Here is a 19,962-nt window from a genome sequence, read left to right on the forward strand (position 1 = left end):
GGAGCTGAAGGTCTGCCTGGGACACATTAGGCCAGGAAATTGATAAGGAGGAACTCTTACAGATCCCAAAGTGGCCATAACTAAGGCCAGGGATGCATAAGGGTTTGTTCCTCCGAACAGCTGGGATTCCAGAATTCCATAGAAGGTGGTGGTAACACTTGTAGGAGAGTGACAGGATTTCAAGTGGCTTGTGTTAGAGTGTCCTTTTGTAGCTACAGTTTGTTTTTTCCCCTGTCTCAGGTGTAGGATCCAAATATTAAATATGTATTTGTGGGTGTTCAAAATTACCTGGAAATTGCATCGTACCATTCAATTGCAAAACACAGATGTTCTAAACTCACAAGTTAAGCTCTCATGTTTTGGCTATTACACCCTGAGTGCTGTGGGAGTTAAAGTTTGGGTTTTGGTTTTGAGAGAGGTTGGGTTTAAGTGTTCACAGCTTCGAGGGACTGATCTAGTGAGCAGTGTCTATACACTTGCACCCACTGATAGCTAATACACATATCCCTCTTGTGCTTATAAAATCCCATTAAGGAACCAACTGGAAAAAGCACTATGAGTAAAATTTGCCATCATTTTTAAAATGAAAAAAATATGCCTTGGCTTGCGAGTGCCTGTGTTTCTCGCTTCTATATTGTATTTTCAGGACTCCCTGCTGCACAGGGGAAAAGTGGGAAATGTGCAAGAAGTCAGGAAAACTTTCTGACACTGACAGGACTCTGCTGCAGAGGTGCTGCTCTCCTTCTAAACTCCCTGTTGAAAGATGCCCAAAAAGCACTTAGAGAAGTTGGAAAAGAAATCCCCTGTGCAGGAGCTGTAATGCTGATGTAGCTGGATATGACAGGCAGGCTCAGAAGCCTCACTATAGTGGCCATAAAAGCAGCTATACATTATCTGTATGGTATTGGAAATGAAGAGGGTAGCTTTGAAAAATACAAACCAGCTGAGTTCCTGTCAGAGCATCCTCTGGACTGTTCAGTGTCCAAATTCCTCAGCTTTGCTCTGTGCTTACAGTGCCCTGAAAATACAGATAATATTTCAGTTTAGAAGCCTGATACTTTCTGGCTTTATTACTCTGTAAGCTAAATAAATCCTTTTCTGCTTTATATCTCTAAATTAATGACAAACTTCCTTTTGTAATAAGTGCAGCTGTGACAACATAGGCCTAGAATCCACAGAATGCAAGAGCAGCCCCTGAGGTTGCATTCAACATGTTGAATGTTGGTAAAAAAAAATTATCTGCAGCTCTTCATATGACCCCAAAAGTTGTCTCATTAGGTAATTCAAAATTACTCAAAATTACTCAAAAGATAATTCTAAATTCTAAAAACATACCTGACAGCCAACCTTTTCTATTCCCAAATATCAATACAGAGCTGCAAAAGAAACAAACCAAAACCAAACCTGAGAATGAGTCCCAGCAAGGTGAAATAAAGCATACTAAAATTTATGGAACTTAATGAGAAATCAAGTGTAATTTCTTTGGCATATTCCCACAGTTTGAGTTAATGCAAACAGTAATGCTGTAAGTAGTCAGGTGTTATTCTCTCCTCATGGGACCCAGGAGGAGACCTGTACTTCATTTTTATTCCTATATGGCCAAAACTGCCTATAAGTGAGAAATAATTTAAAATGTGGGTCATTAAATATCTCATTCCTCTAGTAGAAAATAATAAATCCTCTGAAGAGAAAGGTCTACTGCAATAACTTTAAAGATTTACTATCCTTAAATATCCTAAAGATAGAAATTGATGACTTGAACCAGGATAAGGTCAATATAACATTGTAAACTCAATGAAATATATCAATAAGAGTGAAAAATATAAGAAATCACTTGCTGACAAATGATGATAGGGGGCTGTGAGCTTTTTATTTCCAGTGTATTGTGAAATTCACATCAAAACTTCAATATTGCCATCAGTTAATCAAGTTCTGTCTTCCTTTACTCCAACCCTTACTCCATAAAGCCTTTTTTAATAGCAGCAATGACATCTTCCTAATAAGAAAATAAAACTTTATGGAAAGATGTTGATAAGAGGGAAGGCTTCCTGTTGAAGAACAGGTCTCCTACTAAAGGAGACTGTCATTCTGTTTTAGCTGTTATTCAGAAATATGGATACTTTTTTTCACTAGAATAAACACACTTTGAACAATATTTCTGTATTGGGCAACAAAAGAATTTTATTCATAGGCAAAGAATCATTTTAAACTATGCAATTAATCCTTTCTATTCCCTAAGAAGACAGTGACACTCCCATAGATAGAAGAGCTGGAATGGTTGCAGATAAATGGATCCAATAGTCAGTGAAACCCAAGTCCAAAACTGTTGACATTGATATGAATCCTCTCATTTCCCTCAGATTTCTGTGACCTGATTTCTTAGGTTCTATAATGCAGAACTACTAAATTATAGCTACTATAATAATAATAATACACTGTATAATCAATAGTCATATTATGAACATGTATTATTATAACGTGATTAAGAAGAATATGTCACATATGGTCTTTTTCTCATTATTTTTCTTTTACTCACTCTCAGATTTTGTAGACATTACCATATTATTTTTGGTGGAACAGAAATGCTGGAACTCACTCAAACCAAGGTGATGCAGCAGCCAGACTGTGGCAATGGACACACATTGACCACACTCCAAGTTCTTTCAAATCAAATGCAAAAACTCCAGCTGAATTGAAAAATAACAGTAAATATGAAATTGCTGTAGGGTTACAGGGCTGGGGACTGGCTGGGAGGAGGTGCCTGCTGGTCACCAGGAGTTGATTCCATTTCTCCAGCAGTGTTTGTGAAGCCCTGTCTGGAGCAGAGTGTCTGCTTTTAGGTCCCTGAATACAGGAGCAGTATGACCAAACAGGAGTCTAGTGAAAGGTCATTAAGATGATTTATTTGTGTGCTATGATGAACAAAGAAAGTTTGACAAAGCTGGGTTTCCTCAGCCTGAAAAGAGAAAGTCTGGGGGAGACCCTATTGCTGTCTGTAGCAACCAAAGAAAAGGGTGTGGAGGAGACAGGCAGAGCTCAGAGGTGCACAAGGAAAGGATGGGAAGGGATGGGCACCAGGTTGGAACATGGGAAATTCCAAGTGGATAAAAGGAAAAATAAAACTACCATGAAGTTAGATATCACAGAGACACAATACAGCTAGGCTGTGGAATTTTCATTTCTTGGAGATACTCAAAACTCAACTGTAGGAGTCATTTAGTAATCTAAGCCAACTTCATTTTGCCAGCTCTCATTTATGGTACAATCTCTTTTACTCCAATTCTTGCAGTTTTTCAGGGCTTTCAAATGAGGGTAAACAAATCAACAAAACACCCATACAAGCAAATGCAAAGATGGAAGTACACTGCTCTCTACAGCAGAGTAAACAAGAATCAGGTCCAGCACATCTCAGCTTTGGCCATGAGTGGCCATCAGCTGGAGTCACTGTTCCTGTCTGGAGGAAAGAGCCCACAGTCTGATCTGCAAAATTCATGTTTGCCTGAAACAGGAAAGCTCCCTCATATACAGGAGGGTGTGCCAGTGCTTGTCACATCAGTGGCCAATGGGAGTTAACCCCATTAAGGAGACAATTTGCTCATAACAACATTTCCTTTAAAACTTCCCACTTTCTTGGCCAGTACCCCCTCGGGGGAGCTACACACGGAGCCAAAATGAAAATCCTCAAAATGAAAATGCTCATGTCCCCTTTAGGACAACCCAATCTATTGTGTGTGTCCAGTTGTGAATAAAGGGAGAGTGCTGACAGCACTGAGGAACAGAACGTGTCTGTCTGTCTGTCCACTGAAGAAATAAGCTCTCAAACTGCCTCTGCCTGTGCATCCTGGGAGAAGCACATTAAATGAAACACACCAGAGAATTTTTCATTTGCCACTAAGCTTTTTGGACTCCTACACAACTGCTCTAGCATCTACCTTGTTAAATGAGGAAAATTAATTGAAAATTGCTCTCAGCACGGAGAGCCTGACAGTGGGAGAGTATTGTCTCTTGTGCTGTAGTGATTTGATTGGGGCTGCTGTCACATGTTATATATGTTATGTTCAACTCAGCACTGAAAAACAGCCTTTGCCATTTGCCCCATTCCCATTCTCACAGACAGGGAAGCTCAAACCATTGTTCCCAGTTTGTTTTCAGTTGTTGCAGTCTTCGTGCTGATAATTTAACAGCCCATAACTTGGATGAGGATAACAAGAATATATCTTTGAAATAATACAATGCAAGGCACATGAAAGGGTAATTAATTCTGGTTTCATAGTGCTGTGCAAACCCTGACTTATCCTTTGCCACAGCCATTTACTCTGTAAAGTTCAGTAGTAATTTTGCAGTATATATGGGCTTGCTCCATTGTCCCATAAATTAAAGATATCCTTCTGGGCTTCAGAGGACTTTGGATTCAGTTTTAGCACACTTCTCATCTCGGGATCTCAGAGTGTTTTGTAATTATAAATAAATCTTCACCATGTCTCACTCTCCTGTAAGTAACAACTCACTTCACCAGAGGGAAGGGTGGAATTTGGAGGCAGAGAACAAGAGAGGAGTGTAAAGCTGGCTGTAGTCCTCTCTGGTGGGTGCATGTGCTAAATCTCATTTGTGTTTGCTTTGCATTTGTTCTCATACCGAGGAGGAGGAGGAGGGATGTTCCAGATATCTGAAGTTCACTTTTCTCACCTCTATCAAAACAATAGAAATACACCCCCCAAGTTGTAAGTACAAGGAAAAAAATCAGTCACAAACCTGCAACATTTTCTTCAGATCCCAGAAATCTACAAATTCTGTGAATTTACAAATCTTTGAAATACACTCTTGTTAGATCAGGTGGGCTATCAATGCCTGCTGTGTACATTCCTGGCATGTATCACTGTCTTACACTTGGGAATCTGAAAGCTCTTCAGTCCTCCCAGGGAATTTTCCAGATTATCTATTCTGTTCTTTCCAGTAACTATTAGTTTGTTTACTTTACTTGGGGATTAACTCAATTCCTTCTCTTCCTACTTTTCTTACAGTCCAGAAATATCTGCATCAGGAGTGTGCTCCCAATCTTTAGCTTGTTCATTCTAGGGGTTAAATCACCCGTGTCATTCTATAAGGGTTTCAGTCCTGCTCAGTTTTTCCTTTTGTCTCCATACAGCTGCACCAGCCACAAGCATCGCCTGATTGAGACCATTCAACCCCCCTTTTTGAAATTCAACAGCAGTCCGGGTGCTCTTTGGAGTGGTGAATTCTGCTGGCTGACACCACTCCAAAGGAAGAAGAAATTCTTCTCTTGGCCAAGTACTTGCTTATTCTTTTAACACAGCCTCACGCAAAGAGGAAGGACTGGCATTATTTTTGTCAGTTTTGCCTGATTTGGTTGGATACAGAGACTTTTCTCAGCATAGAGCCCTGGCTGTGCTAGGCACTGGATACCTATATATGTCCCAGGACAAGTCCCAGCCTAGAAAATCTCACCCTTATTAAAACTGAATCCACAGAAGATGTGGGAAAATGTTTCTGTAAACAGACAGGGTGACTCTCATTGTGTGTAAGCTCAATTTCTTCCTTCAGCCCATTGAAAAGCACCCCTGGCAGGGGTCAGAAGGGGAGGGCAGCTCAGGTTTCTCCAGTTTTCCATGGTGCAGAGGCGGGGATGGAGCAGGATGCAGGAGATGCTTCATGGACCCTTTTTGCCGATGTCCCTGTCACCTGCGATGTGGCACGGTGGCTTTCCCCACCCCATACTCCTTCCCTGTAACTTTTCTCTAAAAAGTCTTTTTTCTGTTTCTTTGTTTCTGCTGCATTTCTTCTGTATTTTTCTTTTTATTCTTGGATTTCTCAGCTTCTTTTGGACTCAATTCTTTTGGGATCTTCCTTTGTGGGGAGCCCTGCTTATCTCAGTTCTTATGATTCGATGAAAACTCCCGAGCTCGTCAGAATCTTGTTTCTCTTGTTTATTAACAGGTGATCACAAAACTTAACAGGTTTCTCCAGGCTGGCTACACAAGGTTAATCTTTGCAATTTGGTACATTTCTTTCTTCTGATGGTACAAACAAGGCCTTGTGGCACACTTCGTGTCTGATGCACAAAATGGCACCAAAATACGCAGTTCTTTTATCTTTATACTTATTTTTACCCAATTAACAATAGACACGTATATTATTTTTCTTAATGACCCAATGACCCATCACCTCTGTGCTGCACTGTGGCATTTTCTATCCAATCACTTACTACTACCCAAAAACCTCTAGGAGAGGAACATGAAGAAGAAAGAAGAAGGGACAAGAGGCAACACCCTAAATCCTCCATCTTGTCTCCTGTTCTCTAAACTACTTTTTCACCCAGTGATTTAAAAAAACTTTCTAATCTACACACACTTTTAGCTTTTTTCATCTAACTTTAACATTTGTTTTCATGTATCACCATGAAAACACGCTCATGAATTTCATATGATATGAAATTCAGTGTTTTTCTGGATCTTATAACTAAGTATTAGGAACAAGGGCACACACTCTGGATTCCAGACTCCAACATTCCCCTTGTGTGTAGGGTGGTGGGGGGAAGGTGGAGTGCTGCTGCTCCCTGGCTTCAGAGGGGAATGGAGGGGAGCTGAGCTCTGTGAGTCTCACATGCACAGTGGGCCATTGATGGGCATATCAAGGGCAGGGGCTGGCTGTATTGAAGATCACACCTCTGATTTTTGGGGGTCAAAAGGCTGGCCTCTTACTGCCCCTAGAGACCACAGAAATTATTTGGGCCCATCACTGTGTCAGTGAGCACACTTACTCACAAAGGACTGGGAAAAGTTTTGTGGCATCCCAGTGTAAAGGAAAGGAAGAACATGAAGGACTGATGGAGAGAGTTTTATGTGCAAAATCTTGTTATTGGCGAAGGAGGAGCGCACAAGCCAAGGATTTTTTTAGTCTAATTAAGATCTTAACATCTAAACTAATACACAACACATAGTTAATTAGTTGTGATACAGTGGCAGTACACAAATATTCACATCCAAATTATCTAATTAATATAAAATAAGCTCTGCCTGGCTCATTCACTGGGTGAAGGGTTTATCACCCTGAAATCTTTAGCAGCAGCCTGTGCCTATACTTCACTGGACTGCATCTCATGTCCCTGCTCTGGAAGCTACTGCTGTCCTCCTGCATCATTACACCAGGGCTATAAATATGTCAGAATACACAGACTATCAGCTTGTTGCTGCTATCTGTATAAAAATTACTATGCCATATGGCTGTAACATATGATTCTGCCATGTGATTTTGCTGAGCTCTAGAACTAAGGGAAAATTAAATTCAGCTAAACAAGTTGATGGTAGGATAGCCCTTGAAGCACAGTGCTCTCAAAGACCTCTCAATCATCCAGCTCTGGTAAAAGGCAGTGATCTCCAGTTTTCCCAAATACTTTTTCCATGCCTCAGCCATTTCTGGTCAAGAAAGCAGAAGGTGTGCTGTGGTTGGCAACTTCTTGCCTCAGAATAGCTTGAGCAAATAGTTGTGACCACCTCAGTATGAAATCCATCACTAGCCAACTAATGAGCATAACAATTACAGAGTTTGATCTCCCTTTTAATTATTGTTAGCTGTTTCTTACTTGTAACAAGCTCAGGAAAGGCCCTCTTTGATTTGGTAGCATGTGTGTCTCAAATGCTGATATTACCACGGGACCTGGGGTGCCTTAAGGCAAGATCAAGTAATGCAGACCTGCCACATCTGTCATAGACTGAAGCAATTATCAACTTGGACATTACATATTCCTATCTGAAAACTGGATGGAAATAAATCTATCTCATGGGCACCTTCTGTAGGAAAGAAAATCTGTGATTGAGTTTGTGAGGAGATTCTGAGGTCTGTGGCACGACCTATGGAACCAAAAAATTGATATCAGCATTATTAATTAGCTTTCTCAGCTAATGAAATAATTCTTCAATGAGAACTAAGCAAGTATATGCAAATGCAGAATTTCAGGTGACCAGCACATTATCTAATCAGTTTGGACAGTTGAACAAGTCCTTTCTGCCTTTAAAAACAGGAACCAGGACGATTATTTTCAAAATAAAAGTTCAGCACAATTAACAATAAAAAAAAACAGTTTACAAAGTAATTTTGTATTCTTTATTATTCTTTATTATTGTGGTAGTACTATTTGATTGTTTTTCAGAAGCTTAACTTCATCCTGTGAATGCCTCAAATCCTTATTTGTTACAAGAAGAAAGCCTCTTCCTCTGACATTTCTGCTAGGAAACGTGAAATCTCTGAACCCCAAATCCAAATTGAAGTGCATCTTTTTTATCAATGTGATTATTAAAGAAATGTATTGATCTTAAATGTTTGACTCAAGAACTCTGAAGGCTTTGGGATGAGCCACCTGGTTAAAAGACTGTTCCCCCTCCAGCACAGAAGTAGAGTTCAAAACCCTAGAAGAGAAATGAAAAGCCAGAAACTTCTATAAATTCTGGCAAAACAAATGATTTTGTTTCTAGTAGTTACAAATATATTTTTTGTGCTTGCCCTCTTTCTTTGCTTATGAATAGGAGATATAAGGAAAGATAAATATCTGAGGTTTAATGCTCTATCTCTCTATCAATAAAGATCCAATTGTAATAAAACATATCTTCCCTATAAATAGCAGACCGTGGATATAAAATGACTGATTGTCTATGTCTTGTTTCTTTTTTGTCTCTGTAAGATAGGAAAATGGAAGCATCAAAATGTGTAAGAACATTTCTTTTTCATTTCAGCTTGCTCTATAACCTGCAATTTATTTGCTTGAATTCAATTAGAGTCTCATTCATCAAACACAGTGTCGCTCTTGAGAGGTGACAGATCAAACTCTGGCAATCACAAACGTGCTGAGCTTTGCCCAAATTATGGCAAAGGTTTCTTGCAGCTCAGGTTTCTCTCAGGATAGAGTCTTTGACTTCCAAATCCAAGTGTCAGCCAACCAGTCCTCAGTACAGAGATTAAGTAATGCACAAATGAAGGGTTTGGAGCTGATTCTGTTCCTTCTGAGATAAATGGCAGCACTCCCCATAGTTCCAGAAGGAGAAAGGTCCTCTGCATTACTTCACTGGCTGATTGCAATCCACCCAGGAACGTGCAAAGAGAACTGCCAGATAATTCAGAACATCACGGGGCCCTTGTCTTACTGCAGGGCTTTTGATCATGACACACTCAACTTCAGCCCTAGTCATAAATTACATGGTTTGTAATTGATGAATTAGCAGTTGGAACAGCTGGATGGCAAGTTTTTAACTCATCAGTGGAGTCAGCTTCAGGCTGGAGAGTTTTGTGCTCAGGATGAAGAGTTGGGTCACTTATCTCAGTCAGCTCAGCCAAATCATCTCCCTCACGGCTGTAACAATAATTAGGAACAAGGAATAAAAATCTGTAAACCCCTAGCAGCTAGACTAAGGGACAAATATGGAAGGTGTACATTTACTGATACAAACTCCAAATGATGTTAAACAGAGACCAGAACTCCCAGGAGATGTAACCCCATGTTCCCTGACTTGGGAATGCCGGCACCATAAGGACCATGAGGAAACAATTGACTGTTTTCTTTCTGTAACAACACTGCTGTACACAGTGGTCCCTCATTAGAACTTGCACAAAATGACTCATGACAGCCCTTTGAGGCAGTTTCATCTGTGGAGTCCCATGCCATCACTGCACTCTGACAGACACCCCACTCTCACCTGATATATCCTCTGCCATACCCCCGAGCTCTTCTGAAGAGTCATTTCTTGTGTGGAAATGAGACTTCTGGGAGTTCTTTGTGCTGCTCTGGCTCTGTACCTGGGACAGAGTGTATGAGTCAGCCAGGAGCAGCCCAGACATTTTCCCTCTGGTTCAGAACTGAGTCTGGAGCGCAGTTTCTCTGAGGATTTCAGACATTATGAGCTCCTCCTTCTTTTTCATACTTGGATTGTGGGTAGCTCTCTGGTCTGCTTTACTTTGCTTACCTGAATCAACCTTCCTTAGAAAGGTGAGTCAAGAAACTACAACTAATTTCTGCAATATCATATTAATCAACTAATCACAAGCTTTTCAATAAAGGAATCAGCTAATGAGGAGAGAGGAGGCCTTTAAATAATCTTTTTACATTCCTTTTTCTATCTTCTGGGCGAGGGAATCAAACCCAAACCAAATCAAATCAACCCAAATTAGGAAATCAAACCCAATCAGAAGGTTTGTCCAAAGGTAATTTTTTGGGTAGCTTCTTAAGTAATGTAGAAGTGTATAGAATGCCCTGAAAAGGTTTAGACCTCACAAATTTTGAGGTCATTACGTTATTCATACATTTGCTACTCAAATAGTAATCTGAATTTAGAACAATTAGTCACATTCACTCAGTGTCTTCTAATAATGGTCTAAATATATATACACATATATTTATGACAGAAAAGATGACATATTTAAGCAGAATACTTTAAACCAGACCCACCCAGAAGAAACTCCCAATCGAACTACAAATTATTTTGGGACTAGAAGAACCTCTATGGTTGTTCAAATCCTCTTACCTGCATAGTTTTTTTAGACAGTACCATGTTTAGCCATGATGCAAAATATATTCTGTAATTTTACTTAAGCAGCAAATAAATATTTTCTTTACTCATAATTTGTTGTTTTGTTTTTTTTTTTTCTTCTTAGCATAAAGAATGGAGTAGCATGGACCAAAAGCCAGTCTCTTTCATTTCTCTCATTTGCTGTGGATTCCTCTGGGTTTATCTTGCATTTTTATGACCTAAATCAGGAACAATTCTGCTGTTCCTCACTGAGCTGCACGTGCCTTTAAATCAATAGAGGACTCTGGCTTGCTTTGTATATTTTTTCTTCTGAAAACTCTATGGATACAGCGGTGCCTGTTTTCAATGAGAGTGGAAATTCCAGTATCAGCAGCTAATACTGCACAAACTGAACCCTTGCCCGTCTCCTTGCAGCAGGGGCTGAACAAAGGTGCTCCCCAGGATGCTGCAGGTTTGTTCCCCAGCGTGTGCACCTGCAGAGGAGATTGCTGGCTGGGGCCATGGAGCCTGGCCACACTCCAGGCAGGAAAGGGGGCTGTCGGCAAACAGGCTCTGATGGAGCTGCCAGAGCTCTGTGCGAGTCATTCATGGTGTGTAAACCCTCCTGCAGGTTCCCAGCCCAGAAAGTCTCTTCAGAGACTCAGCCAGAAAGGCTGATCTCCAACAGAAGGAAATTCTTTGGCCTGTTTTGTCTTTTCCCCAAGCAGACAAACATTGGTGAAATGCCTTCTTCATCCCCTGTGTTACAATGTTCTGGCTTCCTTTCTGCAGCAATATGAACTTCATACTCATGCAAAATTATTCTAAAAATGTCCACACCTACTGCACACATCTCGAAGAAAAGTCATAGAGAACAGAAGCAGAATTTATTCTTCCCCAAATCTTTATCCCATTTATCCTTCTCTCCTTCTCACATCCCACTTTCTTTCCTCTTTGCTGTCTCTGTTCCTTTAAAATGTTTTCTTTCCAAGTGAAAGCAAACAAAATTATCAGCCCACAGTGGTCTTCTGCATTTGTGTTCTGTCCTTTTTTAAGGGGAATTGGAGCAGGGGGTGGGCTTGGGCTTCTGTCCAGGAAAAAGGGGGAAGAGAAGCACTGTTTATCACTGCCAAGGACTGAAGCCATCCCCAACCCTTTATTTAAGAAAATCTCTCTTATTTATTTCTACCTCTCATGGGGTAATCATTTTTTAAGTATCAATTTCTGTTATTTACCTAGGGAGTGTGTGTGTGTGTGTGTGTGTGTGTGTATGGCATCTGCCATAATTTGGATATGTCAGTGTTCCTGTAAGTTTCTTTCACAGAAATTACCTAGGTAGCCTCTCCATAATCAGATTCTTTAAGATTTGAAGTTTTGCTGGAAACAAAGTGGGGAAGCATATCTCAATATTTGTTTGGCTACACTGAAGTGGATTTATTTAACTTTTTTTTTGCACTTTCCTGTCTTGTGGAGGACTTTCAGGACCAGAAAAATAGCAAAGACAGAGCAGGTAGAAGATGCAGCACGACAAGGAGCTCTGCCAGCTCCGAGCCAGGAGGGGGAAGCTGGCTGAACTGCTTTTCTTTCTCTCTGTCTCTGTTTTTTTCCTTTAAAGCAGGGTTAAGGTGAACTCCTAAGCAATTGTGCAGTGAGGCCCCACCTCTCCCAGCCTGATCTGCAGGCTCGGGTTACTCTCCTGCCTCTCAGGAGCCCACAGTGAGCTTCACGCCTGCCTGCTGCCCCTGCCTTCAGCCCGAACCTGGCGAAAAAAAACCCCTTTGGAGAGCTCAGACTTTACTGCAGGAAGATTTATTGGCAAACACCAGGTCAAGGATGGAATAGCAGCGCTCAAGAAGAGATTCAGCAACCAAACTCCTGCAAACAGTAGCTGAGCAATATCATCCTGTCCACTTTTGTTTCAAAATCGGGAAAATCCGTGTCCTCCCTGGAGAAGCCGTCAGGGGCAGGACTCTGGCAGTGATGGCTCTGACTTCACCTGCTTCTGCAAATGAGTCATGGAGTGTTATAAAAAGCAAGGACCTGCCAAGTCTCATTTCTTGGAACTGAGTGGAAATTTCAGCAAGCAGCTGCTCCTTCCTTAGTTTATACTTTTCCTCCGCAGGTTTCTTGGAGAGGGCCTGGAATCACAGAAACTTGGTAGCATAAAGGACCTGTTGCTCGGTTTGGATAACACAGTGGAAAGGGCTGTTTGGTCCGGATTATGATTCTGATCTTCCTAAGGGATCTTGGTGAAGCCTGCAAGGAGCCTCGGGAACGGAATTAAACAGGTGTGTAAATCTTTCTGGAATGGCAATTGAATCCTATCAAAAATCGGGAGCAGAACCTCAAAAATCAGCTTAGCTCTCCTATACACCACCTGAATAGAGGTTCTTTTCATAGGTCCGCTGCTGTCAAAAGATTTATGCTTTCTCCCTTTTTTCTGGAGAAATAAGGCACATAAGGCAAAAACTTATTTGAAAGAGAAATCAGTGGAAACAGGTTCTGGTGGAACAGCGTGGTTTTAGGAGGGGAAGTGGCTCATTATAGCAATCCCGCCTGAAGTGTAGGGTGAGGACTCCGGCTACCTGCAGGCGTGCCATAGGGACCATTCATTGCCCCGCTCCCAGCGAAAGCCACGTGTAAATTGTCAGAGTGGGGAGGAACGCGGTGCCAGATGGAAACAACATAAACAGCTGGGAGATTTCATCCGGGATTTCAAGACTTTTGTTCTCATAGACCAGTCGTTCCAAAGGTGGTTTAGCTGCACCTACTTCTTCAGGGAAGGATGTTGCTTTGGAGTCGTGGTAGGTTTTGCGTGTGGCCTCGTATTTAATAATTTATTATTATTTTTTGGTAAGCGCTTACGGCGGTGTTAAACTCCCGCGTTTCAGCCCGGCTCCGGCTGGGCTCTCAGCACCTTTGCACGGCGTGAGCTCCCGGGGAGCGGGAGGAGGGAGGCGGCTCCAGAGCCCGCAGAGCTCCGCGCTGCCGCTCCGGGGCTGGAGCCGGGGCCGGGGCTGGGGCCGGAGCCGGAGCTGGAGCCGGAGCTGGAGCCGGGGCTGGGGCCGGAGCCGGAGCTGGGGCTGGGGCTGGAGCCGGAGCTGGGGCCGGAGCTGGAGCCGGGGCTGGAGCCGGTGCCGGAGCTGGGGCCGGAGCCGGAGCTGGGGCCGGGGCCGGGGCGGGGCGGGTGCCCGGCAGAGGGAGCTCGGCTCCGCTCCGCTCGCTGCTCCGCTGCCCGGAGCCCGCCCCGCTCCCGCACTTTGTTGGCTGCTCGGAGCGGAGCCCCGGAGCCCCGCGGCCACCGCCGGCCCCGGCCCGGGAGGAGGACTCGGGGCAAGGTAAGGGGCTGGTGGGGTGGGATGGGATTTCCTCCTGGCATCGAGACCCCCGGGTTGCTCCACGACCCCAAAAGCCTCCCGGGCAGGGCGGATTGCGGGGCGCTGCCCCGGGCCTGTCCCCGCTCCCGGGGGCGCTGCGCTCGGACAAGGGGGGGGCTGAGAAGTCCCTCCCGGGCCCCACGGGGACAGTGGTGGCTGCTGCAGCTCTCCCCCCGCCTGGCTGTACACCCAGGAAGCTGTGTTTGTGTGTGTGTGTGTGTTTGTGTGTGTGTTTGTGTGTGTGTGTGTGTTTTCCCCTCCTATCGCTGCGGTACCACCGCACCTGCTCGCACCGCCGGGCTGGGCATCCCCGGCGGAGCCACCATCCGTGCCCCTGCCCTCCCTCCTCCTGCCTCACCTTCTGCCAGCTGACTCGTCTTTCAGTCCCCCCCGGGGTATTTTTTCCCCCCGTGGTTCAGCCGGCTTTGCCGTCTCTGTTGCTGGTAGCGGGCAAAGAGCAGCTTTGGGGTGGGATAATCCTGTTGGATGCCCGCGTGTGTTTGGTGCTCTCCCCTGCTGTCTTTCATCTCCCCCGCTGTTCAGCCCTTTCATTCTCTCCGGTAACTTTCCCTGCCGCCTTTGCTCCTTCTGCCCCTCTCATCGACATCACTCCCTTACGCATTGCCCGAGTGCGAGTGACCTGGGCACACCTTGGAAAACAGGTTCGTGACATTTTCAGGAATAATTTAAGGTGCTCCTGCCCTCCCCCGACCTCAGTAGGGCTTGCATTCTATCCACGAAAAGCGAGATGTTGAGCTTCCACTAAAGTATGGTTTCAAACCAGCGAGTAGCAGGCAATAGAAGAAAGGGTGGAACAGGTTTTTCTTAAGGATGTTGTTTGAGAACCAATCCTCCCACTCAGAAATTGTGCTTTGCCTTGGCTCAGTGAATCTTGCACCCTCCAGAGTGGTGTGACCTTTGGTGGAGTCTGCTTTGTTTACTTGAGGTGAAGTACTGAAGGTAAAAGTCTTGCTCCTCTGCGTTGTGTCTGCTGAAATATTAACCGAGTGATGGCTCTGGCATGCCTTTGCAGCATAGATCATATTTTAATTACTCTTCTCCATCATCAGAAATGTGGTCCTCCTCCCTTCCTATTGACTGTCTCTCTTCTCGTTTGTGATTGTGCAATGTCTATATGTCAGCTACAAAAGTTGCTGACATGGGAGAACATCAAAATGACCATTTTTGTTGTTAGCAACTGGAAATAGTTCATCAGCATTGTGTGGCAGCCTCCTTTCCCTGGAATACCCATGGAAACGCTGCAACCCTGCCCTCTGAGGAGAAGAAACCTCTCCTGGGCCAGGCTGGCTGTGAGTTGGTGTTTTCCTCTGGGTGAGAGGGCGGTGGGGACTGCAAAGAGCTTGCAGAGTTTCCAAGGTGCAAGGGAGATGCCCTGTATCTCCTCCTGCCTCACAGTTCACGGGGAGTGTGGCATTATTATCATTCAGGTAATGAGATACTGTGCTCAAGGCTCCAGGGGAGCAGCTGCTGGAAATGGAAGTGGCTTTGGACTCGAGTTGTCCAGCTGGCTTGTGCTGTCACACGCTCGTGGAGGTTGTGGTGCTGAGCTGTGCCTCCTCCTAGCTCCAAATGCATGATCCTGAGCCATTCTGCACTTCTGAAAGCAGACAAAGCGTCCCATCAGATTTATTTGGAGGGAGGTAACACCCAGTAATGATTAGGTGCTAGTTATATACAGCAGTAATAGAGAGGGCAAGATTAATCTGAAGTTACTTCTGCTGTGAAATGCACAGATGGAAAAAAGTACTGAAGTTTTCCACTTGGTGACAACTAAATTCATGAAATATGGTTGATTTTTTTCTTTTTCTGTCCATAGTCCAGCTGTAAATGGCAAATCAGTCACATTAATTACTTCATTTTTTCCCCTGCGGGTGACAGCTTATTAAAATCTAACATCTGAAGTCAAATAATTGAAGCCCCAAGGGTCAAAATAGATTTAAATATATAAGAAGTCTTTGGTTCTGGGCTACTGTGGGGAGATAAGAGAAGTCTTGAAGTCCACATGACAGAGACTGAGCTAATAAAGCACTTGCTAGCTTTGGTTTCAGTGTCCACCACTTGTTGCTCTTGTATTCCTGATTATAATTCCTGCATCTCTTATACAGCAAATAATTAGTCAGTGCACAAGATTTTTTTTCAAGGACAGCTTTTGGCTGTGCCAGACAGGAAAAGGAAGCCCTTTGGTCTGTGACCCCTCCAGTCTCCTCTCTCTGCTGTGGGGCTGCTGGCCAGAAAGAAAAGACATTTCACACCTTGGAGCTGTGCATTGTGCGTGGCCTGATCCTTCTATCTCCATTCAAAGCATATTTTTCAATGTGAAAATTCGGTTTATAAGAGGCCCACTTCTTGTTTTCAGTGCTAGTTCTCTCGTTTTTCCATTATTAAATACTTCAAAGCAGAAGAAACTAGAATCCCTGCTTTTGGGGAGGGGCTGTAACTGGTGCCATTTTATCTTAACTCATTCAATTTATTCATCCAAAACAATGATATTCTGTTTTGTACAGCTTTTGATTTAAGTCTGATACCTAGGAATTTCAGTTTTCTACCCTGAATTTCAAAGTTAGCTGGTGGCTGTCATCTGAACTTTGTTTTGCCATGAACTTCAGCTGTTAGTGCAGTCCTGAGTGACCGTGGAGGAATTTAGGTATAAAGTCACTGAAAGTTTCACCTAAGTCAGTGACACTGTTTTGGGTGTGTGTAGAAAACATTTGCAAAACTGTTTATAAAACAGTGCTCTGCAGTCACTGAAATGGAATGTTAAGGCAAGGTGTCTTTTACAGCTCTTGACACTCAGGGAGTCACAGCCTTTTTGGAGAGACCATGATGATGTGGGAAGCAGCAACCTCCACATCTGTTTTGGTTTTTTCTTCTTTTTTTTTCTTCCTAATTTTGTGTCATTGACAGTGGGGGATGAAAAAAAACGAATCACAAATGGAAATGTTGGTTAGCATTTGCTTTTTAGCATCTGTTTCATTTTGAGCTGTGGCCGTGAGCCTGCAATCGCTAACACATGCCTTTGATTGTAACATCAGTTTTAGTAACATTTTTAGATATTAGCAGACTCAGGGCCTTGAATTGCTACTGGTTGAACGCCTCCAGTCCTTTCTTCCCTTCCCTCTCCATGCCACTGTCTCGGTAATTAAAGTTAGGCATGCTGTGAATCTCCACAGGGTTAAGATCTGACATGGAAATAGCAAATTACAAATTACTGTCTTTGCATTTATTACTTTTGTCTTTTGATGAATAGACTTCAGCAACCTTGTACATCCTGAACAAAGTTAGCAGATGTCCCTAGCCTCAAAGGTGCAGAGTTAGTATTTTCCACGAAGTTATCCATTTCTGTGGGATTTTCTGTTGTGTGGTTTTCTGATGCGTGACAGGCGTCTTCATTACTGTGGTGGTGTGACAGGGAATCCTACTTGCCTTTGTTCTTAAAGCCTCACTCTCGTTGTCACTTTGGCCAACCACAGAAATTGTTTGGTTCTCTAGAAAGCTACAGAGGGAAAAAAAAAATAGCAAAAAACCCCAGTATAAACACAAAAATGATTAAACCATTCTCCTGGAATACTGTGAAAACATTGAGTTTTTCAACAGAATATTTAATAATAATTAATGATTTTGAGAATAGTATCTCTGAGTGAGGGTAGGTGTTATGAATGTCCAGTAACTCAAAAAAGTTTAATACAGATAAAGTGGTTGTTTGGGGTTTTTTGGTCTTTTTATTTTTTTGTTTCATCATTGATTTTATTTTGGTTTAGGTTTTTTGTTTGTTTTCTTTTTCTTTTTACGAATGCATTGGTTTTACATGAGAGAGAGAGAGAGGATTTGTCTTTTACTAAACCAAAACGTTACAATTCATGGATTTTTCTGGATTTTATAGGTTACTCCTGCAGGTAAGGGAACACCTGATTCCTTTCAAGCTTTCCATGAGTGCAGGAGAGCTCTATTCAGCTGAGTTAATTATGAAACTGCCAGAGCTGGTTCTTGGGGCTGGAGTTTGCTGTAGCTGCTGGATGCTTCAGACTAAAAGTACTACAAGAGTTTCTCTTATTGTCTGTAGCCTGGGAATGTTTGTAACTGGAAAATAAAGAAGTGTCTCCTGGCGGATTTGTATTTATTACTTTGGTTTCTGCTCCTGGATGTAAAAGCATTTTTAAAGTTCTGACCAAAATCAGGCACTAGGATTGCTGCTTCTATCAGTATCCCCTGTCCTCACCCTCCAGAAGTTCTCAAGTGCAAAGAGGGGCTGCAAGTGAAATGTCAGCAGGACCTGTTTGTTGTCCATTAGATAAACCCACACCCACTAGGAAATGGTTTTCACCACCAAAACAGCTGTATCAAACTTGCTCTAAAAAACATGAGAAATATATGAGCTCATGCTTCATTTGCTCTTCAATACTTGCAAATACCTGGTGAGATACAAGATTATCCAAATGTTGTCAATGTTTTGACTTTAGGTTGACTTTGATGTTGCTGTGTTTTGCTCACTTAATGGTCTTAGCGAATTGTCTTTCACCTGAAATGTGAACTTTGGTTAATGAGCACGTTCTTTCATTCTGGGGTGGTTGAGAGGGCTGAATTCATCCCTCTGAATGCTCCTTTCATGAAAACTGAGGACTTTGCTCTTCCTTCTAATGTACTCTTCCTTCTTCCGAGGCCACTGATCTTTTTATCTGTTTCCACAGTGTGTCTGAGGTGTAGTTTTCTCTAATTCCTGAGACAAAGATCTCTTTGTTTCCAGTGTAAAATACAATTTGAAGTAATTGGCCTGAAGAAAGCTTTTTTTTTCCCCTGCTCTGTAAGGGCTTAGAAAGACTTGTTGTTTCTGGGTGTTAGGTATCTGCTTAATGCAGGGATTCACTGAAGAGTCCAGTGCCTGTGAGAATCCAGTGTGCATCATAAAAATATTTTTGAATGAGCTGTTCTATTACTCAGAGCATGTGAATGTGAGACCTTTGTACAAAGAGTGAGACATTTGTCTTGTACGTTGTTTTATGCACTGGGATACACGGAGAACTCAATGATCTGGCAAGGAAATGGAGTTACAACTTGAGGGGTTTGTGATATCATGTGGCATTAAAATTTAGCTTGATGATCTTCTGTGCCATTTAAAAAAATGGCGTGGAAGAGTCAACCATTTGTACTAAAGTAATTTTCAGCTTTGCACAACATGTCTTGAGAAGGCAGTGAGTGCATTGTACTGCCTTCAGCTGGAGATAAAAATACACATCTGTGTTTCACATTGGGAATTGGGTGGCAGGCTGTGTATTAAATACATGTGATTTCTTCTTTCCCTTCAATCTCATCTCAGACTTGCTTTTCCCAAAGTGGAATTATTTATCCTCTGCTCCGCTTCCAGCATTATTTATTGCTTTGCAATTCATCCTGTGCTCTCGAAACCCTTAGTGTAATGTTTCATCTTTCTGCTTCCTTCTCATGTGTTCAGGGATAAAGTCTTGTCCAGGGCTGGGAGGTAGAGGATGGGATCTGCTTCTGTTTCAGCAGCAAACAGGCTAATAAATCTGGGCTAACTGGTAATTAGCCTCCTGGTGCTGTCTCACATGGAGAGGGCAGGACAGCGTGAGGAATCTGGACTTTGTGCCTTCATGTCTCTTATGTAAGTCATCCCTGGGTGACAAATGTCCTGTCTCTGCCAAGAGACAGACACAGCTTCTCCCCTGCACTCACCCTGTCCCTTCTGGTGGCTGCTCAAGTGCTGCTGCCTCCAGAGCCTTGCCTTGGGCTTTGCTCTCACCTGGCCCCTGAATTCCTCAGGTTTTCCTTCCTTCTCCACTTGTCTCAGCCATGTTTCTCCACCATCCTCCATATTCTGGTCCATCCTGCTGTTGAGTCTTGATACAACTTTAGTCTCCCGTTGTGTATTTTTTTTTCTCTTCTCTTTCTTTATTTAACCCCTATTTTCCCTACCCTTTTTGTTTTACATCACTCTTTAATTGCACATACTGCTCCATGTTCAGCTTCATGATGCTTCTTGCAGCAAAGCTTTTGCACACTCAAACCTCAATTCTTTTTCTCCTTTTCTGTCCTTT

The 19,962-nt window shown here is 42.9% G+C and overlaps 1 protein-coding gene across 4 annotated transcripts in view; it reads left to right on the top strand.

Moving 5' to 3' along the window:
• Window positions 1–12,258: 12,258 nt before the first annotated feature.
• EPS8 (epidermal growth factor receptor pathway substrate 8) overlaps window positions 12,259–19,962 on the top strand; it is a 129,833-nt gene continuing 122,129 nt past the window's right edge. For 2 of the 4 annotated variants that reach the window (XM_058852881.1, XM_058852886.1), the window contains exon 1: window positions 13,699–13,852. The gene's annotated coding sequence lies outside the window, so the exon portion shown is untranslated. Of the gene's footprint in view, window positions 12,803–13,121; window positions 13,319–13,698; window positions 13,853–19,962 lie in introns of those variants that run through there. The other 2 variants (XM_058852882.1, XM_058852883.1) reach the window with 2 other exon arrangements.

This window comes from Poecile atricapillus, chromosome 18 (assembly GCF_030490865.1).
Source record: "Poecile atricapillus isolate bPoeAtr1 chromosome 18, bPoeAtr1.hap1, whole genome shotgun sequence".
In the NCBI taxonomy this organism is placed as follows: Eukaryota; Metazoa; Chordata; class Aves; order Passeriformes; family Paridae; genus Poecile; species Poecile atricapillus.